We start from the raw sequence: 25,414 nt of genomic DNA, 5'->3' as shown, positions 1-25,414 counted from the left end.
CCCCCCCCCCCCCCCCCCCCCGATGCGGTTTACTTTCTTTACGAAACTAAAAATCCATCAAACTTTCTCTCCATCTTCTTTTTTTCTGCGGCGTTTTTGTATGACAGCTTGACGGTCCTTGCATATTCTGTTCCATTTCTCTCCTCAGGCTCGTCATTTGTGACAGCAGAAGATGTTGTACAGCTCAATATTTGAAGACTTGTAGAGCATGAGGAGTGGTGTTGTTTGGGGAGTGGAGGTCATCCAAGAATAATGCCAGTGACATGGCTGTGGAGCCTGCAAGGGGCTTGGGTGCAGGATAGGAGAAGGGGGGTGGGCCATGAGTGCTGTTGTGTTTTTGAGGCGAGGGGATCTTGGAAGAGTCATGATCATAGGGTGGAAGGTGACTGGTGATACCAGATGGCCTTCCCACCACACAGCCTGCCCATACCCCCCATGTTATCCATACCAGTCCCATGGCTTCCCTGATCAGAAGCTACCCGAAAGCCGCCTGCCTGCCGCCCTGTCAATGGGGGCCCGTTTTTGGTTCTTAGTAACCTGAACTGTATTTACATGTGAACAGCTGAGACCGTATATATGTGCCTCCACATGACCACCCCTCGTCATCCACACTGCCCCCCCATCAGCACACTACATGTATATGCTCCTTCGTTCAGCATATAAGAACTCAGTCAAATCACTTGTAAATACAGATGTGTTTAAAGCCATATCATGCATGGTATTATGTCATTCTCAATGTCAAGTTGTTCATCACCTCATTGGGTTTAATACATTTGAATTTCAGATTGTTTGAAAGTAAATAAATTGTTTGCTGCAATCTCCTATCCTCAAATGACATATCAAGCAAAGTGCCAAATAATTCGGCCCCCACCTTCTAAAATGGAAGGATTGGCTGTGTTTCTCTAGGTTTTATGTATTGAAAATCTAATTATTTTGTTGATGTTTTTTTAGACGTACAAATGAACTATTTAGGGTAGCAAGTAATGATTGTGTTTACAACCAATCGGCAGAATATTTTCTTGATTCATTCATATTCTGTTCAGAAAACAGTAAAAAAATACTCCTCACAATTTCCCAGTATCAAAATTGACACATTTACACTGCTTGTTTTGTCCGACCAGCTGTCTTAGACCCAAAGGTCTTCTGTCAATAATCATAGGGGATGAAGAAAACCAGCAAATATTCACATTTGAGAAGACGTGTGAGCGAGTGAATTTTGGATGAGTTCCCTTATTAATAAATTATCCATCGTTTTATCTCTAAACCAGTTAATATAAAAAAGTATATGAAAATAAAAATAATTAGTGCACCCCTATTTGATATAGCCTGTTGTGATAGTCGTACATAGTACTATGCTAAAACGTATGCTACAATTATGATAATTATATTATAGACAGTTTGGTTTACTTTTTTTTTTTAATTTTCTGATGCAACACTATATCAGACAACTGCGCCACCATGTGGCATAAAACCACAAAATAATTTGTGGTCTTTACTCTGTGGTTGTGTTCTGTGGACCATTTGGGGACTATGCCACCCAACCCCCCCCCCCCCCCCCCCCCCCCCCCCTCTCCTTTCCCATCCCGTTGGCTAGCTGACAGTGTGACCGCTGTGCACTCGCTCACTCACTGTTCGACCACTGGCGAGGACCATAATGCTCTTCCTGCTTTCAGCATCACGCTGATGGAATTAAAAAAGGTGAGTGGCAGTGGAAGACTGGAGTGGGGGCGACGAGGGATGGTGGAGACGTATGCTTTGATACTGCCATGTTTGGAAACGGCTCTGGGAGAAGAAGCAGCGCATTAATGAGATGGCAGCTTATTATCTTGCTAGAGATGGTTGTTTCTTTGTTTACCTATTCAGCTCCACGGCGTGCCGCTTATCAAAAATGCGTTCAGGGTTCATACAGTAGGAATCCTGTATGCATGCATGATATATTTCATGCACAACCTTGAAAACATTCCATTGTGCTTCCCTGGGTTACATTTTGTATAATAATGTCCAATCACTTATTAATGACTACTTGGCTGATTGAGTGTTTTGTGCTTTTCCCGCTGCCAAACACATTAAATCCACCAGAGGTGAAGGATAGACACGCTGTCAGCCCACTCTTTCTTCAACACACACATAGATAGACACACACACAGACACAGGATGCTACAGAGGAACATGATTGGATCCCTGGCTTATTTACTCATTGTTTGTCTGCAGGCTACGGCCCGGGTAGGGAGTGGGATCCATGGTTTCCCTGGCTCTTTCCAATAAACACCTTTCTATCCGTGCTGCTGGAAGCTGGCAACCAGATCCATGTTTTTGATCTGGCAGATAACAAAGCCACTTGCCTCAGAGGAAGCAGGAGACGCTCAGTCACAAAGACTGACTGGGAAGTCGGGGAAGTAGAACTAGTTGCACTTTAAAGAAAGCTGTGCTCGTTGCCACATTAGGGCTCTTAATTGTTGTAGTGACAACATTAATCTAATAATCATATCCTGATTGTGGTGTGCTTACATAATGGCAACAATTTGGTTATAATGCAACCTGAGGCTCTAATTTAAGAGATATAAACACCACTCTCCTGGAGTGGATGAAACCATGATCAGTTGAAATATGTCTGTGGTGCTAATCATGGTGAAAATAGTGAGTTATTGAACATATTTAAAGCAGTTTTATACAGGAGTTGACTCAGCATCACTAAAGAAGAAAACAACTTTTTCTTCTAAAGGACCCAATGTGCTGTCACATTTTCCTGTGTTTGTGTACAGCATGTGTATGATATTACACATACACAGGATAATTTGTCTGGTGCATATACATTGTGTGTGTTTGCATGTGTCATTACTGTAATCGGCTCTCCTGCAGCGACCGTGGTTAAAGCTGCAGATGTGACAGTTCTTTGGGCAGCAACATGGACCACTAAGGACCCTGGTGGTCCTTAAAGCCAGTGATTAATGACACCATGGGCTGCAAATTCATTTTTTTCCAGCATCTGTACCACAGAAAACAGCTGGTGAAAAGAGTGTTGATGAATAGTGCTGTGACTGAATTTGATGCCCAGGCTGGCCAGTAACTGTCACAGTACTATATTGATGGTAAAGATTTCATTGTCCTTCAGGGTTGAAGACATTCGTTCAAGTGCATAAGACTGCAGGAACATAAACAGTACTCAAGATATGATTAATGGATTAGTTAACGTCAGACGTGCCATTTGTTTTGAATGGAACCTAAGACCATAAAAAGTCCAGGAAGAGTGTTCAGGGGAAGTTCTTTTGTTCTATTCCTTCCTCCATTTTCCCTCTCTTCCTGCACTCCTTGCTGGAAACACTGCTGCCACCCAGACCTTCAGACAGAGAGGGGTCTGGTTCTGGGGCCTTAAAAAGAACTGGAGCTTCTTTAACAGTTATGTATAGTTTTTATAGGCCCCACCCCTCTGACCTGCAGCTGGGGACCTCTTAGAGGGGCCCTGAGGGGGAAGGTCAAAGTCCTCATAAAGCTTCCTTCAACCAGAAACACCAGAACAAACACGTTCCTACTTCTCCCTTTCTCTTTTTAACCCCCTCTGGTAGTATCCAGAATGTATTAGGCAGTACATGCAGTGCAGCAGTGGGGGAGATGGCCCAGGCTCTTCTTGCGTGTTTAGTCTGGAACTTTCTTTTGAGGGATTAGCCCACTTCCTGCCTCTGTGCCGGCCACTAGCAGCAGTCGGGATGCCGCCGAAAGCATCGATCCTCCATCATCAAACCATCTGTCTCATGCTGCCTTTTGGGATTAAAGATTCCCCCTGACAGCTCTTTAGTGGGGCTCTATCAGTGCCGGCTGACCATTCAGATTACGCTGACATGTGGCGGTGCGAGGAGCTTGCATGAGGCGTCTCCGCTTTCTTTAGTTTAACTGCTCTACCGAGTCATCACAGTCTTTTGGGGTTTTTCCAAAACTGAAAACATTAAAAGATTTTTTTTGATTGAAGCTACCAGCTACAGATATGTTTCACTGACTTCAACTTTTATTAAACATAATTATGGTTCAACACACTGATGCTGTCACAAACCGGCAGAGGTGTATGACGTGCGTTGTACATTGATAGATATGAAGTCTATTTGCTCACTACAGATAACAATCATCAGCAATTGTAGTCAAATAGGTGAGAAACTCATAATTGCAATGCCGACGTATTGAATCATATAATTCAGATGTATTTTCTTTTTTTTTATTGTGACTCTGTTGACTGGCGTCTAGTGCTTGTTGTATTTTATTTATTTTTTTAACAAAAGGCTTACAGTGTTCCATTGTATTTGAAAAAGCAGTGTGTTAGATGCATGTTTTTCTTACTTAGAGCTCAGTCACAAAGCCCGCAGGGAGTTTGAAGTGAGGACTGGCTGTTAGTGACCCGCTGGCGGTTGAAGTGCACTGATCCGGCATCTGATTAGAATGCTGCCCTTCACCTCGCAACGTACAATAGTGACTGTTATGGCTGATGGCTCGGATCCAGGGAGAAAAATAAAAGAGAATGATAGAGAGGGAAAGAGTGAGAGGGAATGTCCAAACCGCTGTAAGATGACCGGCCTTGGGACCACAACGGCCCCTGCTACACGCGGCCTCCGCTGTAGCCGCCACGGCTCCGGTCCAAAGGCTGCCTCCACACAAACACACACATTATGCTAACCAGTGGCAAGAGTTCAGCCAAACCAGGCACAGAACCTTCTAAACTGGAAAAGATAAACGAGTTCCTTGCTTTCTACAAGTTTGTACAGTTCAATGGCCTCTACAATAGAGGCATCCAGACACAGGGCTGGCTGTCGTATGCCATTACATGTGATGGCACAGCATTGTTACTCATCTCCTCATCTTCTCTTGATATGTGCTCATCTGTTTCCCAGAGGAGCCACCAGTGAACAATAGAGTGATGCACCTCCTCGCACATTCCACCAGGCTCTATTGAGCTGTCTAATGAACCTCTACCGCATGCGTGGCCTGCTCTGACTGCCGGGGCTCCATGAAAATACTACCTCGCCCCATCCCACCCCCTCATATTTAATTTGTTTGGAATGTGTAATAGGCTGTTAAGTGGAGCGCGGTGCAGTGTTGATCTGTGCCAACCAGGTCTGTGGATAGGAAGGGACAGGTGCCAGCCATCCGCGGAAGGTGCTGGACTCAACACTCTGCACTGGGTTGAGTGTAGAGAATGTACAATCCTGGCCCTGTGCTGAAGGCTTTTAGAGCTGCCGGGATCCTGTTGCTCCAGTCAAGCCAGCTTTTAGTTTAGTAATACGACAAATCATAGCTATGTGTTCTTTTTCTGAAGGGGGGGGCAGCTGAAAGTTGGAGAGAAAAGGTTGTGTTGGGATTTAATCGCAGGCCAGTAGAGCCTCACTAGACATGAAACACAGCACGAGTTGCTGTAACTCAATCCTGCATGATTAGCGGGAAATCAGACCTGGGGAAACAAAACAAACCTGTTTTCTGAATAGTGGTCCCATTTTTACACAGCCATTATACTCTGCTATCAGAATTAATTTGTTATTGATGTTTAAATGTAATATTGCACATTTAAGCAGCGTAAATGGCATTTTTGCTTCTATTAGATAACTGCCAGTGTCTGAGAGAAGGGACAGTCAGGACCTCTTGACGCAGGTACATTAGTCACACATTAGTCCACTAGAACACACCGTTTTCCATTATTAGTGCTTTCAAGTCTCAAAGGCAGACAGCGACATAAATAGCTCCAACCTCTGTCTGGCTGCCGGTGGTTCTTTTTTTATCTGTGCTTGTAGACTTTGTGGAAGACAAAATACAGCTCTGAAGATTGATATTGCAAGTATTACCTTCAAAACATACTCCGTGATGTTCTCTTTTCCTAACTGGACCTTTGACTGCCATCACCATTAAACCTCACATGGGTATTTAATTCCCCATGGCTGTTTTAAGTTGCCGTTGGTTACCAAGCTGTTTTGCTGGATCCTTAGAGATTCAATGAGGGTCTCTCTTGAACACCGTGGTTGGTCAGCAGCCGTACTAAGTCATGCTTTTTGTCATTTTTACCTCCTCAGATGTAGGATGTGTGGAAAAGAGTGCACTAAACCCTGCAAAGATCTCAAAAGTTAAGCAAACAAGGCCTGTTGTTGACACAGACCTCCTTGAGTTCCTGAATTCTTTCCACCATATTCTAGAACAGTTAAGAGAGACTTAATCCAATAAAACCCACTCTTCGCCTGTTTTGCTCTTTCTCTCTTGAATCCGGCTCTGAGTGTGTGTGTGTGTGTGTGTGTGTGTGGGGGGGGGGGGGTTCCTGTGAAGGAGTGGCCAGCTGCAGCCTCTGTTGTTCAGGCCACAAGGGAACACAGGGAGTGTTTTTGGGGTCATGGAGCAGCTACATTCCAGACTTGAATACTCAGATAGGAGCACTCATTCTCAGTCTGCTACACGCCATAATCCACCCCCACTGTTATGTCTGTGTCACTTATGCACAGTCCTGGAAGAATAATGTCTCTGAAACACGGGTGTTAATGTAGGCTGCTGGAGTCTGTGACTGGCCAGCGGAGCAGGTATCAATGCCCTCCTTGTGCAGTGCATAAGCGTCACTTACCGGTGAGCCAGAAGTCACGGGAGACCCTACTGACTGCACCCGTTTCTTGATCCTTCATGTTCTCACGCCACTCATGTTATGAATTTAACAAGGCCTTATTATGGTCTTGTACTGCTAATGGTGATGGAAGTGAAAGCTTTACTGCCTTTGAAAATTACTTTCAGAAATGAACTCAGATGGCACCGTCTACAGTACAGGGAAAAATGTTACGGGGGAAAGGAGAATTTACTGTAAGCTCTGTGGTCCTAAGTGCAAGGCACATTAAAGAGCTGCGAGCTGTGACACATTGGTCACAACATTTAGACAGCTGAAGTAGCTGAGGTATGGTAGCGATAATGTCTCAATCTTGGAAGCAACTGTGATAAAATTGTTGCTTTTTGAGAAACAATGCTTGCATATAGAACAGTAGTGTACAGTATCCTGACACACATGTGTGTAAGCGCATTGTACACTCCACAAACTTCCCATGCCCCCTTTCAGTTGTCAGGTGTCAACAGGTAAAGGCCCCTGCCTTTGCTTGCTGACAACACAACAAACCCTTAGACCTACAGTCCACAAAGCAGAAGGGCCAATGTTATCCATGGTGTCCCCGAGCCCAACAAGGTCTCGCAGGTGCCTGGCCACCAGATCATCCCCTGATCTGGCCTTATCCAATTAAGTAGCAAATTCTAGGAAACGTTTTATGAATGTGTCAATCAAATGGAAACACTTGCTGATCCAGTGAATAAAATACCTAACAAATCAATGTACAGCATCACAATTATTGAAAATCTTGTAAGGGGTTGGCAGTAGCTCACTTAATAGGAAGTTGGGTTGGGAACCCGGAGTGTGGACTGGTAGCTGGAGAGGTGCCAGTTCACCTCCTGGGCACTCCCAAGGTGCTCTTGAGCAAGGCACCAAACCCCCCTCAACCGCTCAGGGTGCCTGTTCAGCAGTTGCAGCCCACTCACTCTGACATCTCTCCATTAGTGCGTGTGTGTGTATTTCAGGCCTATGTGTAGTGTGTTATAACAACAGAGTGTAAATTGTAATTTCAATCAATGAAGAGTATAAATTATAAATTAAATCCAATATTATCATTGAGCTGCACATTGATTGAACCAGGGATGCCACAGGCGCAGTTGGATAATCTCTATCTAATATCACAAGATATTCATCTAGTTCAACTACCAACAGGATGACATGATTGTGAATATTGAGTATTATTGCAAAAAATTGTGATTGAATGGCTCTTTACTGTATATAGTCATCTTTTAGGATGAAAGCGCAATGTACACCATTGGCATCGTCAACCACATAATTTCAAACTTTCTCCCTGCTAGAGTAACAGCTGTAACCTAACCATGGTAAATTTATCAATTTGACTGTATTACCAATGGTTTAAGCCTGATAAATTGATTAAAAAACATTGTGGGGTTCAGCCCTTAATAATTAATTACTGATGTATTTATTTGCATGGCTACAGCTTTACAAATGATGAATATGCAAATGTGCATGTTCTGCTAAATTAGCAGTGACAAATTGCCTGCATTCTCCAAAGGGTCCTGAATTATTCCAACCAGTCTTCCTGAAATATGGTCATCACAGCAGGGACTTGGATACTAAATCGGTGGCACGGCCTTCAAAGGGGAAGTTATTGTGTCCCCTGCCACGTTGTGGTGTGAAAATCACAGTGGGCACATGCACAGAGACCAATCTGAAATTACAGGCCTCCATCCACGCTCTGCAATCTGAGGCTTGCAGGCAGCAGGACTGGCATGATGTCCCCAGCCCTCAGACCCTGGAGCGGCCAAGCCACAAGCTGCTGCCGTGCTGTACTGCAGGCTCTGTGGCAAACAAGCCGCCTTCTTCTCTATCCAACACACACCAACAACTTGATTAATTTTTCCTCTTAGCCCAGCTCTCATGCCCTTTCATCCCCTAACCCTTTTGCACAGCTGTGCACTTTGAGAGGTCCTCACTACTTTGAATACTCTCTTTTCCAGAGAGTTTAGGTTCCAAAAACATGGCTACCGGGTGCCATTGCACTGCACCTGATGTCTCTGAGGTTTGTTTAAAAATCATGCTCTATTAATACTACATACTGCATATTATGTTCGGCTTGCCCTCTTTTGGGTTTGAAGGGTGCATAGGTGTGCAGGTGCTGCAGAGAAAGACTTTTTTCTCTGCCTTTTCACTGCAGAGGACCTCTCCAGGGAGGAGCCGATGCCTGCAAGAAAGTGTTTAAAACTAGGTTTCTTTGGTGTTTACTATACAGACTGTTATCATGTTTCTGAGTTGGTGCGCATTGTAGATGCTGAGTAAATGTTACAGATACTTCTATGTATGAATTCCTGTGTTCTGTGCACATTTGGCAGTGAACTTTGCAAGCACTTTGGCAGCACTGCAGTATTGTGCAGTGAGGTTCTGAAGTGGGTCAGCCTCTCTGTAGCGCTGTAGCTCCTGTTCGCTCTCAGAGGAGCATGTGAGAAAAACCCAAAATGTATAGCCAAGAGAAATCTGCCATTCCCACTGTGACTGGACACATTTCTGTCCCCTGTGAACTAAGGTGATATAAGATACATCCATACTGGATTAATGTTCCTTTGGTGATTTATTTAAGAAAACTATAATCCTTCCGTCGTTGTCATGCATATTCAGAAGGATGTGCGTAGTTTTCTTCTAGTTCTCACTGCTGTCACAGTAGGTCCAAAAAGTGCAGCTTTCTTTTCAATGGAATTAGAATATTGTTTTTGGGTTGCCTTTAAGCAAGTTTTCATAATGAAGCAATTATGAATGTGCAGCAGAATCACTGTGGTCCATATGATCTTATGTTTATATGGAGGATTTTCTCTCTTGAAGTTGCATTTTCTGGCTTTGGGTTACAGCTTGGCCGCTTTGAGTGATGAGCGTTTGGCTGCTTGTGGATCCTTTAGGCCCTCCCTGGCAGAACAAGCGCCGTTAATTGTTGCATGCCTCTGGAACGTGCCTCGCTAATGAGGCTGTTGGAGTTCCAATCAGTCAGCGCTGTTCTCTCTCTCTCGAATATCTCGGCTTGAACACGCAGGGCAGCCTTGATCAGGAGGCTGTGGGCCTGCAGGTACGAGATCTCCTTCATGTCTCTTTCAAGCCATCTGATGTCAAACTGGGATCCTGCATAGATAGCGTTTCAGCTTGATGTCTGCTGGGGCTGTTTTTGTGTTTGTCACCTGGCTGGTCTAGTGAAACAACGGGTGTGATCAAATATGACAACCAAGCACTCAGACAGAGACTAATTTCTCAGATTGTGACAACCTAATTCAAGCTGAATGTGCAGAGAATCTGTTTTGATGTTACTTCAGAAAGCCTCAATTGGGCGTGGGGGGGGGATTGGTGATGCCATTACCGTTGCTGGCTGCAAACACTCGATCATACCTGCTAATCCTCTTTGACATCGCTGAGCACTCACACAGGTAAGAGGTCCTCTACAGATTGCAGTCAGGGTGGAGGTTTTTTCGGTAAAACTCCAGAGATTTGCATAATAGGAGCTACTTTTATTGCTCATTCCCTGGATTCATTGTGGATTGAATCAAAAATGCCACAATCTTTTCATTGAAAGTGTCCAAGGGCTGAGTCATTGTGTGTTGTCCCACATGTCTATAGAGGTGATTTGGGAAACCGGAACAGCAGTGGTCTAATACACTAAATGAGTCATGGTCCATTTGACGGACACCTACTTAACAGTCCGGGGCCTACTCTAACTAACAGCCAATGAGAGGAGGTTTACTAATTCGGACCACACCAAGCATTATTTCTCTTAGCACTGCATGCCTTCTCTTTGCGCCCCCCTGGTGCTTAATCTTTATTTTGGCGTTAGAACAAGTGCTGGATCTCCTGGCAAGAAAAGCCAACCTCTAATAGGGAGAGATGTGAGCACCTTGTCACCATATGGGGTTTGGAATTCCACAGAATTGCTCTCTAATCCCCGCAACATGTTAGGAATTTGTAGCCCTTGTTTTTCAGGAGAAAATAGCAGTCACCACTCACCATGTGGGTTCTCTTTTGGCGTGCAGTCTAGAAGTGGCATTTGTTGCGCCCCTGAATCCCTTTAACGTTTAAAACATGCACATGCACACACCTAAATCTACCGTGTCCATGTTGTTGGTTGTTGGACCCTCCTCTTTAGGTTTGTAGTTTTAGCTCCTCTCAGCCCCATTTCTTCCGCTGTCTGTATTGCATTTTGTAGCCACTGAATGTTCGAAAGTGGCAGGAGAGACATTTAAAATGTAATGCTTTGCACAGGTCCTGCATCTAGCACGGGAGACAGAGCAGAGTTGGGTGTGCTGGTAGTGTTTCTGATTTGTGGCCTTGGCTGATTCTGGGTCTCCTCTGCTGAGGTAAAGTAGTTATGTGCCAAATATCATAGCCCTGTCTCTGTGGTGTGAAGCACTGCCAGGCAGCCTAGTGTTTCTTCCGAGAGGTCCTTCACTGACTCGCTCAATGGCTGCTGGTGATTCAAGTCTGCCTGCTTTCCTAGCCGATGTCCTCTTCTCTAGTTTGGCTTCTTTCCCCAGCTGGTGATAGGCATTTAAAGTGGGGTGAAATGGGTCAGAACAATGGCGTTACTCATCTTTTTCAAATCCACATCTTGATTGTGCAAAGTGATTAGTTTTGAGTCCCAGAGGAATGTTGTATCTCTTCCATCAGACTTTTAAATATGTATTTATTATTTTATATATCACTTTTGTTTTATATCTTTTAAAGTAAACTATTTACCTTTACATTAAAATTAGAATGTTTTTAATTGAACCTGAGTTTAGTTATTAGTTATAGGTTTTCTGCATTCTTTTTAGCAGCATACAGTAGTTTTTATAGTTTCATTATCGAGTTGGTGACATATTTGTTGTTTGTGGGAGAAAACGTTGCTTTTCCATGACCCAGTTAAACATGACTTCTGTTTGTGGTACAGCGTTGAGTCAACACAGAGGACTGCAGGTTATGGGGTATGGCATCCCTCTTGTTGTGAGATGTTGTTTGTGTGGGCATCAAATCTGGAAGAGTTATTTGTGTTGTGTTGTGTTTGTGTTTTTGAGGCTCTTAGGGTGGAGGTCTGTTGGCTTCTTGTTACACGAAGCAGTGTAAACCGTTAGAGTCATGGCTTTCTTTTCCAGAGCGTGGAAAGTCATTTGTGGTGTTGTAGCATACAGTTTCTCTTTGCATCCATGAATCATAATCTGGAACAGGCTGTTCCCTGTTTGATACATTCCTCAGGTTTAGCGGAGGTCTTCCGAAATCATCCTTCTTCAGTCTTTGTTCGCTGCATCACTGGCCTGAAAAAGTTGTTTTCATCATTTTGAGATATTGCCTCGTTCCTTCCTGAGGCCGGTGGACTAATGGGCTTTGGTCTGTGGAATCCACTCCAGTGTTTTCTCTCTCATTGGGCCATTTGCTGAGGCCCCGGTGGGGCGGACAACAATAGGCTTCATATGAAATATGCACCATGACTGGGGCATTCCGGCGAGCAGTCGATCTGTTGACAGCGGTTTAGTGGTTAGATGTAAAATCTGCTCTGATTGAAGAGTAAAACACAATATTTCCAGGGATCCAAGAAAAGATTGAGTGTCCATTTTGTTGTTGGATGGTGTCTGCCTGCTACCTGTCCAAACACTCTTGGCATGCAAGGCTCATGGCCCCTGTCTTGTCTGTCTTTGTCTCAGTCAGAATGTCAGCTTAATGAAATGATGGTGCATCCGGAGTCCCGAGTTAGGTGAAACAATTATTACATATCATATTTATTTACTGGAATTGCCATGGCAGTGGGAACGAGCCCGCAGCCCTGCACGTCTTAGTGAGAGGGCGATGCTCCACAGTGCTCAGGTGGGTGCAGCCTGGATAGTGTGCAGATGCTCGGAGTAATTGCAGTGAAATCTGAGGATGTCTCAGGTAGATGAGTTGGTGTGTGAGTCCCTTTCCAAACTCAGCTGTCAAGCACAAACGGGTTTGGATTAAAGAGCCGCCTGCGTGGCAGAGCTGATGCAGACCAGAGAAGTCAGGTGTTGAGCGAGGGCACGCGAGTGGCGCAGAAACACCGCCTGCCGGCTCTGATGCCAAACCCTCTGACTCATGTGGCTGTGAAGGGTTTAGACAGGAACTGACTTTTAAAGAAATCAGGTCTGTGTAATGACATGACATGATATGTACTGGAAGATTTAAAAGATTGAGTGATTACTCAACCAAAATGTTAATGAAGGGAGTAGGAAAAGAGTTTTTGTGTCATATACTGCACAAACTGAAAAAGTAATGGTTGGAAAATGGTAAATATCCCAGGAAACTAACCTCCATGTTAGCTCCGAGTGCATAATTAGCTATAAGTGCTTTTTTTGATTTTGTCAAAACCCATGGTTTTAACACAATGGTGGATTGTTTTGCATAGAAACTGGTGAGGTCTTTCAATGTATGTGTTAGTGAATATTTCTAACATTGATACTATAAGTAATATCCCCAATGAGACGGTATTTTTTCAAGAGCCAAACAGCAGGAATTTCATATGTGCTAATGTTCTTTTAGTAATGCTAACACTACTGGTGTGTATGGGCTTTTGGTAGATGCTAGAATGTAGTAACTGAAGTAATCCCTGAGCGAAAAACTGGCATACGGCTCTATATGGCATAAAGCGTTAGCACGTCGGTTAGCAGTTCGCTAGTTATACAGGGCTACGTTTAGGCTAACAGGCAGGGTTTGATGTTAGGGTCACATCACGTTACTTATAAGGTGAGTCACGTCTAGAGCTGTAATAATTCCAAATGTTGCTGTAAAATTGTCTCTGAAATAACTGCTGATAATTGCCTCTTTCCGTCAAATGTATTTATTACTTTTTCAAACAAATGAAGATTTTAAAGAATTCCAGGATACATGTTTTGGTCATATCACTGTTATGTGACCCGGATAATTTAATAACACAGCCTGTAAACACCGCCTCTCTATTATCTAATTATCATGTCTGGCAAAGCGAGACTAATTGCGGTCAAAAAAAGAAACCGCAATTACATGAAAAAATTGCAATTAGACAACTTTGTAATCATTTTTACAGGCCTACTCACACCTTTATGTATCATAAAGGAGATTATTACTGTTTGGCCTCATGTTTATTCACCACAATGTTACGTTGTTGCCGGGTTCAAACGCAGCACGGCCATGTTGTTGTTCAGTAACTACAGTCAAGCATCTACCGGGGCTTCTGGGCTTTAACCCCATGCTGCCTGTTGATGGTTTAGGACACAACACACAACATGAGGTTCATTTCTCTGCAAGCTTTGTGTAGTCTGTGTTAGCATGATCATGCTGCTAGCTGCCATGTGCCACTAGAATGCCATGCTAGAAAGCTCATACGGACACTTCTCTGTCAGATGTGGTGTGTAGAAATGGAAATGAAATGAAGAGTACCACACACAAATTTGCAAAACCGAAATGTTACTGGTTTACAGACGGTTGCGTCATTTCTAAACATGAAAAAATGTCCGTATGCGAGCTATCTGTGAGCCTGCTGCAGCCACATCCTCCATCCTTTGTAGGAAAAATGGTCTATTGGCAGTCAACCGCACAGATATTTTAATGAAAGGACAGTGATTTGTCTTTGTAACTTCACTCAAAGACAGCTTTTCATGCACATCATGTATTGCCATATGAATGTCACTTCCAGAATACAATATGTCAGCGGGTAGTGTTGTTTCCTAGACGGTTTGCAGGTTGTCACAGACCACCTTTGTGTATGAAGTTCACATTCCTGCTGAGGCATAAAGGAAGAGGACAATGCTAAGGCCACAAAAGCACAGGATGTTAGCGTGTATTGTAGTTTATGCTGTCTCCAGTCCACCAAGTCAGTTCCTTCGCAGTGCTTTTGTAACCTCTGCAATCCTGTGAGAAAAGCTGACTAGGACCTTTTGAGAAACTTGCATATCTGCCTTTTTTAGAAAGATTTGCTTTTGATTGTGTGCCTGCTTTTCTTTTGCCAAAGCTTGGCTTCTTACAGCTCTTTCTCAAGGAGGATTATTGGAAAAAGCTGTCACTGTCCAGTATTTTTTTTTATACTCGCAAATAAAAGTACTGTGTGTGTGTGTGTGTGTGTGTAACTCTATTGGGTACATGGCTTTATGTGCATGAGAGGAGAGAGCACTGACCTACTGTTTGGCAGCTGCTGACTGAAATATCTTGTAAGAGAGGACATCAGTGTGTGGGCCAATATATTTAGACTTTGATTATAAATGTGATATTGGCCAGTCAGCCTTGTCCACCGCTGATATTTGTTACGATTATTATAATAATCCTAAAAGATTACATTTGACAAGGCAGATTACACCAGTTAGGCGTGATGTTGCTCAGTCTTGGTCAGTAAAACCCGCAGTGAAAGCTGCTCACCCTGCTTTAAGGAGCTCCTAACACACCTCCATGTGAGCACACCATGACTCTTACTTCATTAGAACATTTAAGGGTTTGATTTTGTAAATGCTGTTTGGATAGAATTACCTGCCAGTCTTGCTCTAACCATAAAGTGTGTGTGTGTGTGTGTGTGTGTGTGTTTGTGTGTGTGTGTGTGTGTGTGTGTGTGTGTGTGTGTGTGTGTGTGTGTGTGTAAGCTTAAACAGTACATGTGTCATTGTAGGGAGTTATTTTAGGACTCCACTTACATGCTGCAAAACTCGCACGGCAGTAAGCCTTCTTGAATGCACCCTCTCTCCCCCCTCCCCCTCCTCCACCCGAACCTCCCTTCTGACAAAAGCTCTCTTCGTGGTCTGGCTGCTGTCATCTCACACCCTCCATTCTATTTTAAGCATTCACACAGCTCCCCCTTGAGTGGAATATTTATCAAAATCTCATTGTGTAAATAACATTTTGTTAAAGTCAACCAAACAATATCGTCACAATATCAACATTGAGGTATTTGGTCAAGAATACCGTGATATTTGAATTTCTGTACATCGCCCAGCCCTTCCTGGCTGTACAGTGGAAGTCTGTGGAGGGCTCATTAATGTTAACTTTCTTACAGGAGAGTTGAGTGTTGGTCAGGGACCTTAATTAGTGGGATCAGCAGATAACCATACCCATACAGTTTGGGAATTTGGAGAAAATAGGCCAAATTTATCATTATTTTTCTGGACTTTTTGTTTTGTTTAGATGCTATTTAATTATAGTTATAGTTGTTATAAGGTAATGAAGCGAAAACAGGAGCTATACTCCCTCCTCACTAATCCTCACTGACACCTGGGACTATGGATTATCTCATTCTGTGTTGCCAGGTCTAAAAAACGCAAAGTAATAAGAATCATTGGATAACTTCTGCAGAACTGTACCAGTTACTGAAGCCCCTGTTTCTTCATGAATTCAGCCTGCCAGGGTGGGGTTGGATTCCACAGTGGGCAGACAGCAGGAAAGCAAAGAGCACCCCTGTTTCCTTCCTGTCTGCATACAGTTTGCCCTGCTACCACATTGCTTACAATGAAATGCCAACAATACGCCCTTTCCCATTGCGATAAGATAAACAAGTACCCAGGGTTATGGACCCAGGTCTTTACTCACTCTATGCAGAACATTATGAGTTTTCACAGTCATTGACTTGGTATGATAACTGTTTCACACTCATAACAGTGTGTAAAGTTGATGTGCAGTGCCCTTTATGAGATTATATTTATCCACTCCAAATGTTAGGTTACCTGTGTCATTTAGAAGAACTTTAGCAGATTATTTGGAAAAGTACCTATACGACTAGTCGTTAAATACATCTAATCTGATCTTTACAACCACCACCAGAGTGAGTAACATACAGTACTGTATCCTGGTTTCAGCTTTCATCCAGTTTGCTGATATCAACCCGGGAAGTACCTCTATTTTGGTCAATTAAGAGAGGGAGATGAGGCTAACCTGATTTGGAATGACTGCACGGCATCAGAATTGTGGGTAATCAGATGACTGGTGTGCACCGGACATCCTCGTCTGACAGAGACAAAAAACACACACGCTCCTCAGTGTTCCCGTTAATCACAGCTGGAGACAGGGAGGTGCAGTAGCTTCCTTAGGTCATGGACGAGCTTGAAGCACTCGCTGAAGCGTTGGATGATAATAACTGTTGTTTACATAAATTCAAAGGGATCCATAAAGGTCCTTAAGAAGATTCCAGGGGTTTAATGTTTTCATTACTCATTCCAAAAAATCAAATATCACAATATTTGTGCCTAATACCTCAGTGTTGATATCGTGGCGATATTGTAGTGTGACTATTGGTGCTTTCACAAAATATTAACACAATGAGTTTTGATAAATTATCACCAGTAATGAGAAAAATAGAAAAGCTAGAACAGTCTTGTTCAATTGATCACGTCACATCGTACACTAGACACGTCTGTACTCTCTTCCTCTTCATCTACTGTAGATTCCTTTGACAACCGAATCGTTACTTGCCATAACTGCCAGAAAGAACTCCTAAATTACAACCTGTCTGAATCATCCTTAAATGTAAATCCATAGTGTGAGCAGGTAATATCAAGAAGCCAAGTAGCAGACTGTGGAGAGCTGTGTGGGTTTCGGTCCAGGTTATTTTTGGCTGATGTTCAGAGGGCTCTGAAGGGTTGGGCTGCGATTTCCTTCCTGTTGGGAGTCTTGTCATTACCAGGATTTTGATAATATATATGTCATCCAAAGTACCCTGACCCATTACATAACAGGACAGTTAAGAGCTGTAGGCTGTCATCACTCCTCTTCCAGCTAATGGCTCTTTGGGGTCAAGATCCTGTTTACTGGATACCTAAATCTTCAGAAGTCAGCGTTTCCTCTTGCACAGAAAGCACTGAACAGCAGCAGCTGATACGGGAGGGGGAGGTTTTTTATCACGGGGGGAGATGGATAGAGGTGTGTGCGTGCATGCGTGCGTGCATGTGCGTGTGTGTGTGTGTGTGTGTGTGGTTGATTAAAGGCTGGGCGGGGGGGTTAACAGCCAGATGCTAGGCCTGCAGCTGAGTGGGAGGGGAGCTACATTGAAAAGCAGCGGTTCCAGCTAAGTGGGGCTTAGCCAGACACTGAGAGGAGATAATCCATATTTTATCTGAATCCTTCTTTTCCTCCTAACCACCTGCAAAGCAACACAACACAGACCCGGAGCATGAATAGTGCATGGCACGGAAACCAAATTTGAGAAGCGGCAACACTTGAGTGGAAGCAAGAGACGCTCTTTCATATCCAACACCTTGGGGAGTTCTTCAGAGCTTGGGAATGGCTCTATTAGCCAGTGAATTAAATGTACCCAACCCATCCAAACAAAGACCCCACCCACCCACTTGCCCGTCCTTCTTATGCAGCAACGCTGCTGGCAGTCACCTCCTCAGTTTGGATCCAGCCAAAAGGCTTTACTTTAAATGTATAATGTAGACGCTCCAGAGCGCTCTCCTGATCATTCAAAATGCAGTTTTTCCTGATATTTTTTTAAATCATCCACCAAATGTTTGGGATGAAATCCACACTTCTTAGTGAAAGAGCCACAGCTTCAAAGAGGCTATTTATTCTCATACCGTGGCTCATGCTCCAAATGTACTCTCTGCTAATTTAGCATGCGGAAAAAATGCACGGTACCAAAACTGTGTTTCAGATATCTGCCTAGTCTTAAATATTCATGTTCAGCTTGCAGCTTTGAAAGTAAGCTTAAACGAATCTCTCGCTCACTCAGCCTCTTGCAAACACACACGCACGCACACACACACACACACACACACACGGCGGCCACATCTCTCCTACTCAATATTCAAAGGAAATCAGGTAGACTTGTTCCCATTAGCTTGTAAATGAGCTGTTAGTTTTTGTTGCCCCATTAATCTCTGATTAAGAATCTTAACTGCAACACAATGTCGTCTGTAGCAAACCAATACGGGAGCTGTTCAGACCCGAACTAGCCCTGTTTACCTCTTCCAGAGGCAGTGGAAACAGAGGCATTGCCTTTCTGCCCCTCTTACTTGACTTTATTGCTATAATGAGCCTGGTCATGAAAATTGCTCTTTCTGCTTACTTATACGTTTTGCACTTCCAACTCTGTAAGGGGAGAGGGAGCTCTGTCTTTGTGTGTGGAGTGATGTGCAGGGCATGGTGTCTGTGTACTCTGGTTGACCCACAGAGTTCAGATCTGTGGTTGTGTTTAACAGTAAGCTCTGACTCCAAAGAGGCCTCCTGTCCTCTGTCATTATCTAACTGAAAACAGCTGTTTAGTGGACGCAAGGCTTTTCTTTATCGTCACGTTAACATTATATTGATGGCTTTAATGACATCAGAAAGTTAAGCGCGAAAGATTTTTCAAGAAAAAGGTTTTGGGCCGGTCAACATGGTCTTCTTCTGACATGAAGGATGTCACAGGTGGTTACATACTATGTACTGATCAATACTACAGTGTATGTTCATATGCTTATCATTCATATGGTTTGATATAACTGTCATGTGTGAGATGATTTGGATGTCCATATTGGTCTTTTGCAGCCGTCTTTAAACAGAGTTACAGAGAACAAATGCCCAAAAGACAAACACAAAAAGGTTGACATTACTAAGAGGCAGGGGTTTAATAAAAGGGAAAAAACAATGCTCTAAATCAAGGACCCCCTTTTAATTCCAAGAATCAGGGTATTATTTAACAAGATTTATTTTTTGGCCCTTTATATAAAAGAAAAAGGTAGTAGAAAAGGGCACCTCTGCTTTAAATTAAAATCAGAAATGTAGTGTTCTTCTATTTTAGCATTTGTTTCGTCCAGATGGAGGCACTCACTGACCTGGGGGCTAATTTATAAATGCATAGGATACTTACTAAAAGTGTACGTAGGCCCAAAAGCCAAAAATGGCCTACGCACTTCTGTAAGCAATGTTCCTTTTCTAAATCACAGATTACCCACAAGTGTGCGTACGTGAATCAGCCTCTCCTCCCGCCCTGTACACGCCCGTTTTTAACCATAAAAAGTCAAGGCACCTAATCATCAGTACGTTAATGACGCTGGCAGTTGTTCTTCGTCACGCCAAATCATGACGACTGGCAGGGAAAAAGCAAAAGACTTCTCAGAAGTTTGTGAATTGCTGCAAAATGAATTAAAAATGTTGCCTATTCTTGCATAGTGTAGGGAAACCAGATCTATAGACTTCCTATATTAATAATACAGTCCAAAACGGAAGGCGTTACGTCACTCAGGGACAGCATCAATATACCAGACCTATATGATAAGATTTACTAAAACTATCTATTATATCCAAACAAGCCTTAGCAATAAAGTTGAAGATTATAATATGTAAATAAAATATGTATATGTAAATGTAATATGTACATAAAACACATAGTTTTCTGCCATTTCACTCAGGAAACAGCAGTTTGCCTCCAGAGTTGCGAGTATTTGGACCGGGATGGCACGGTTCCGGGGCTTTGCCCTCTCTACTGGACCCAGTTTGGTCCGTAGATCCAAGATCACAGCTTTAGGGAATTAAAATCGTCATATTAGCCAGTCATCGTCATGGCACCTGAAGCTTTTTTCTCTCCTGATACTTCCATTGGTGTAGTCCTCCTGCAATGCCATCATACAGCATTACACATGGGGGGGTTGTTACCGCAGTATTTATGGCCTTGCCATAATCACAGAATCAACTAGTTGTATCCCCCCCACCCTGAGATACAATTTGAAGACTAAAAGGCAAACCCACTTTTCTTCATGCAGGTTTGGTCACCAGCAGTACTAACGATTGGACCGCTAACGAGGACATTAAGTGGAACAATTGCGTGAGAGCTTAATGGCTGTATTTTCAGACTTTGACATTTGATGATATATACGTAGTGTTAAGACAGACAAGCAGTTAAGCCGAGGTTCTCCTCAATGGCACCACATCCACTTTATACAAAAGCGATAGTTTTTCTCTCACTGTTAACTCCTCCGTTTCACCCCTCCCCCAAGGTTAAGAGTCGTGGTGTCAGTCTTGACAGCACACTATCCTTTCAACCCCAACCCCCGTAGCGCTCTCTGTGATTAATTAACTAATTTTTATTTAAGATTTGAGTTGGATTTTACAAGGTGTTTATAAAACAATTATTACTCAGCACGGGCGCAAATAACACTGCTGGATTTAATCTTCATGATGACGTCGATGAAATGGAGAGAAAATGTTGCGAGTAATCGTTTTATTTCACCACCTGACCATCTGCGGAGCCTATTCCCATTGTCTCCAAAATGTGACTACGCATGGAGTTTAGGTGGAGGGCCGCACATTCTCCCGTCAAGTATGTTTTCTATAAATCAAATCAAAATTCCGTTTTGTGCGTATGCCATCTTTATAAATGAGACCCCTATTGTATGCTCCTATGCATATTACTCAAACACACCCTACACAAGGCCTTTTAAACAGAGCAAGGCAGAGTAGATGAAATATCACATTTATTTTCATCTGACAGAGAGAGAGAATAGTAAATAAAGTAACAGGGTTGTATCTCAAGCCTCCTGAGAGATTTATCCAGCTGAACAATGGCTCCTTTATGAGACAACTACACATCCAGCCTCACCTTATCTCTACTGGAGGTGAGCAGTAAATTGGCGGGGATTTCTCGGCCAGTTCTCGCGGCTTGTCCTCTGCCTCTGGCTCTGACGCCACGCTATTGCCCGCAAAATGAGCCCAATCCTTTACCAGGTGCTTGGCACAAGGCCGTAAAAATATCCCCAGAGGGGGGTTCATCACGTTTGACTGAGCGCATATTTGAAAAGAAGTAGCAGTTACTTTGATGGAATGCAGTAGCTCCGCGAGGTGTTATCAGTGTGTGAAACAAGCAGGATTGTGGTGATGGCGGATGTGCCTTGGGGTTCTGGGGCTCCTTCAGAAGGTTATGGGGGTTTCTGTCAAGATGAGGAGTAGTTTAATTTGCTCCAAAATGTCCAAACTAGAGAACATTGGGGTAATGCATTCACACGTTTCAGCCTAAGCTCTGTTACTTCCCTAGGGCCAGTGTAGACACTTATGCAGTTTGGAAGTAAATCAGTAAAAGCACACATTTTGCCAAACAAGTTCAATAGGTCTGTTTTTGAGTTCATGACATAAACAGTTTGAGAACTCTTGACTTGTCCTAAGAAATAAGGCCCTGTTTTGGTGACATCCTGCCCTCTTCCTGTAGAGAATCCCCTACACACACCGCCACCACAGTCCCAGAGGAGGACATTTAGTGTCATTCCTAAAACAGTGAGCGCACCCAGCTAAGCCTGTTAGTAGTCCTCCATTATAACTGCCCCAGGCGTTACTGTTGTCTACACAAGAGAGACAGAAAGAAAGCCAGAGATGGAGGGAGGGGTGTACATTTCTGTTAAATGGGACACACTGCGGCTGTGTATCAAGACAGTTTTGGGAGAAAGGGTTTCAGGGCGACAATAAGTGTTGCACTGGTAGCCTGAAAGGAAGTGGAACATATGTCCCTTTTCCAACTCCCTAAATCTCCAGTAGACCTCACATGAACTGAGCTTCTGGCAAAGCCTGTCTCACAGCCTCCCCCACACACTGCAATCCCTCCCTCCAATCACCGGTCCTCAGACAGAGTCATGCTGACAGTGATCCAGAGGCAGCCAAGAGGGGTACTGCAAACAACCCACCCGCCAGAAACCCAGTTACACCATCACTTAAACCCACCACCACCTGCACTCCGCCCACCACCCGTCCGCCATGCCCAGCTAGCGCTAATCTGCCTCTAAAGGGCTCGATTCTTCTTTTTCTCTGTTTCTATCATGGCCGCACCCACTGTCTAAACAATCAAACTCCCCCCCCCCCCCCCCCCCCCCCCCCAAGGCTCATTGTTTTAGTTTTACTCTACAGGCTTCCATGTGGTTTCTCCTCTTTTTGTTTTGTATTTAAAATCCTCATCCCCTTTCGGTCTTTCTGGCTACTTACTGATAAATCTGCACAGCTTATTTATCTTCCTGCTGCTCGAGTTGCTGGGTGCTAACATCAATACCATGTCGAGGGGACTTTCTGCATGCTTTACTCCAAAGTTCACTCCAAGCCTTGAATTGTGAGCGAAACGCATGTGGTATGTGACTCCATGTGTGCGAGTGTGTTTGTATGTACAACGAATAATTGATGGCATATGCTAAAAATTACCCAAGGTTTCAAAACATCTCCGGGCCAATTAGAATGGCATATCAGCCATTCCAGAGATTAAGATGGTGTCGAATGTTGCTAAGGGTCGAGCTGGGGTTTCCATCTGTCGCTATGTAGTGGGTTCGCAGTGGGAAAATGTGGTCGCAGTGCCCCGTCGGGAAGCAATCAAGCTTTAACTGCAGGTTTTTCCTTTTGGCTGGGCGTTTGGTTGTGAGGCCCGGAGATGGCTTCTGGCTTTTAGGGTCTGAGCCTGTCAAGCGGTCTGGCTAACTCGAGTTTTGTCTAGGCACTCGTGCAAAGGAACAAAAGGGCGCGTCGACAGAGGGTGGCGTGGAGGGTAAGTAGGCGGAGGTTTCATGGAAGAGGTAGAAAAAGCAGGAATGGGGTGGGAAATGATGGAGCCGTCTGAAACCAGGAAGCCAAGCGTGAAAGAGATGAGAGAGGGAGAGAAGTCCAGATTTGGCCCAGGATCAGTCACCAGAGAAGGAGAGATTAAGGTCCCATCATGCCCGGCTGCATCATCAGGGCTTTGGCCTACTCCCCTACAGTTATTTGTGTGTCTTTGTGTGCTTGTTTGTGTGAGCAAAACACACACATGAAAGCATATATGCAAGTTCACCACCACAAACCCCCAACACCAAGTCAGCCAGACATCCAATCATTGAGAGAGTTGGGACCTCTGCCCTTCCTTCTTTTCAGGCTGCGAGAGCATGCTGTTTTGGGCCTGTGCCACGCATTGTCAGCCTCTTTAGTTGCCCTTCCTCTACTTGACTTCCCCTTTGCCTCTGCTTCATTCCACAAACAAACCTGGCTTTGGCTGGATGCTCGGATCACACAGCTGTAGTTCACAGTTGGATTTTGATGGGTCACCCTCCTGCACTATGCTCTCACGCGCTCCCTTTTCCTCGCTCAGTCTCTATTGAACTTCATCATGTGATTCTACGCCGTGGAGAGCTGCAGAGAGGGCAGGTGGTAGAAACAGAAGGGGCTGATGGGAGATTGGACGACCCAAGGTTAGCCAGGCGATCTTTGCTAGGGGATTAATTGTGTAAGAGCCATGTAATGATTGCTGGCATGTCTCCGGAGTGAAATCCTGTTAGTCACTGCACAGGGGTCAGGCAAAGACTGAGCATGTCTTGCATGTGTGGGTGTGTGTGTACATGTGTGTGTGCATCAGGAAAGAAGGTGACTCTGATCAGGCCGGTATGCATGACCAGGTGGCGATCTGACAGGTTCTGTTGCCTCAACCTCAAAGTAACCGCAGGCTCCCCCCCCACTGTGTTCAGACTGAGACAAATAATTAAATTCTGCTCACTGAGGTGGTGTAGGAGTGAGATGGAAAGTTGTCCTCATTTGTACCTGAAATAACAGGAAACGTGGCGCTGTTTGTAGAAATAATTTCTTGTAGATGATTGGCTTTCTAGTTGTCAATTGGCCAATCCCAAAGTGAGCCCTGAGGACCAAGGACTAAAGACTCACAGCCGTAATTGATCTCAGGTGCTTAGTGAGTGAGTGTGTGAGGCCACATGGGCTCAGATAGATATAAATGGGATTGGGACAGCACTTCACCAGATCACATGTTACCTTGGCGACGTTATTTCACAAAGATGTTGCTGAAACTTGTCGGTTTGGGTATTTTCATTTTAAGTTTTCTTTTGGGGATATCATTTGAAGTTGGGAAAAATTAGAAGTTGGAGAAAAGGTTCTAAATTGCAATACATATTGCAGTATGGTTAAAATTGCAATAATATGGTATCGTGATAATATCGTATCGGGAGGCGTCTGGGGGAAAGGACTCGGTAAGTGTGTACTCAAACCCTCACGCCCTTTGAAATTTGACCCTAAGCCTTTACGAATTTACGAGAACGCGCACCAAAGTCCGTGATTTAGTCCGGACTATGGGATTGAGCCAATGTCTCTTTTGACCCCTTCCACTAGTTTCAGCTCAATTAGAAATATTTTACATGCAAAAGCTGATATTTGCATCATAAAGACTGGTCCTAAGTATTACTTGGGCTGAGTTCATACTCAATACATTTTTATACACCTTGTATCACCTGGTATCAAAGTACACCAGATTCCTTTTGCCCTTTACTCATTCTTTGGTCAAACCGCTCCGGATGTAAAGGCTAGTAACAGAAACTGTATTTTACTTCAGTCAGCCAGCTCAATTTGTATGCATCACTATGTTAATATGTACAGTGTTAATATTTAGTGTCTAGGCTGTGACCTCATCAATACCCAGAAAGAAACACCTAATTCAGCACAGCAAAGAATGAGAAGTGAGGATGACCTCCCAATGGGAACTTATAGGTGCATGCTGGGAAATGCTCTGCAGCAGCACTGGCGTCAGCAGTCACGTCACGTGACTCCTGACGCCAGTGCACTCTATGTTGACATTTAAAAAAAATACATCAACCTGCTAGATATGTCATTGTCAAATTATAAACTTTGCTTGGATAAAATATAGTCTTGAAAAGTTAATTGATCCGCAAAAATCTGTTCAAAGATTAAGTTTAATCTGACCAAGACATTGTTCTACTCACTGCTACAGACACATTTCAGTCAGTACTACCTGGCCCTGACACTAGATCCTCCACTTTGCTATTTTTAGCACTTACACTATTACTGCAACATGAAAACAATGGGTGTACTATTTGTACACATTAAACACTTACTGCAGGGATGACTCATTCTCTTAACTCCAACTGAAGTTTTCTTGTTGTGATTCTGTCCCGGGGG

The 25,414-nt window shown here is 43.8% G+C and overlaps 1 protein-coding gene and 1 long non-coding RNA gene across 23 annotated transcripts in view; one reads left to right on the top strand and one right to left on the bottom strand.

Moving 5' to 3' along the window:
- arvcfb (ARVCF delta catenin family member b) overlaps window positions 1-25,414 on the top strand; it is a 207,133-nt gene that overhangs the window by 103,107 nt on the left and 78,612 nt on the right. The gene's annotated exons all lie outside the window — the stretch shown is intronic.
- The window catches only part of LOC117944352, a 21,458-nt gene continuing 15,582 nt past the window's right edge, over window positions 19,539-25,414 (bottom strand). The window contains exon 3 of the long non-coding RNA XR_004656554.1: window positions 19,539-19,781. This is a non-coding gene — a long non-coding RNA (uncharacterized LOC117944352). The remainder of the gene's footprint in view (window positions 19,782-25,414) is intronic.

This window comes from Etheostoma cragini, chromosome 5 (genome assembly GCF_013103735.1).
Source record: "Etheostoma cragini isolate CJK2018 chromosome 5, CSU_Ecrag_1.0, whole genome shotgun sequence".
Classification (NCBI taxonomy): Eukaryota; Metazoa; Chordata; class Actinopteri; order Perciformes; family Percidae; genus Etheostoma; species Etheostoma cragini.
The sequence above is the reverse complement of the archived record's forward strand: the minus strand, read 5'-3'. Positions and strand labels throughout refer to the sequence as shown.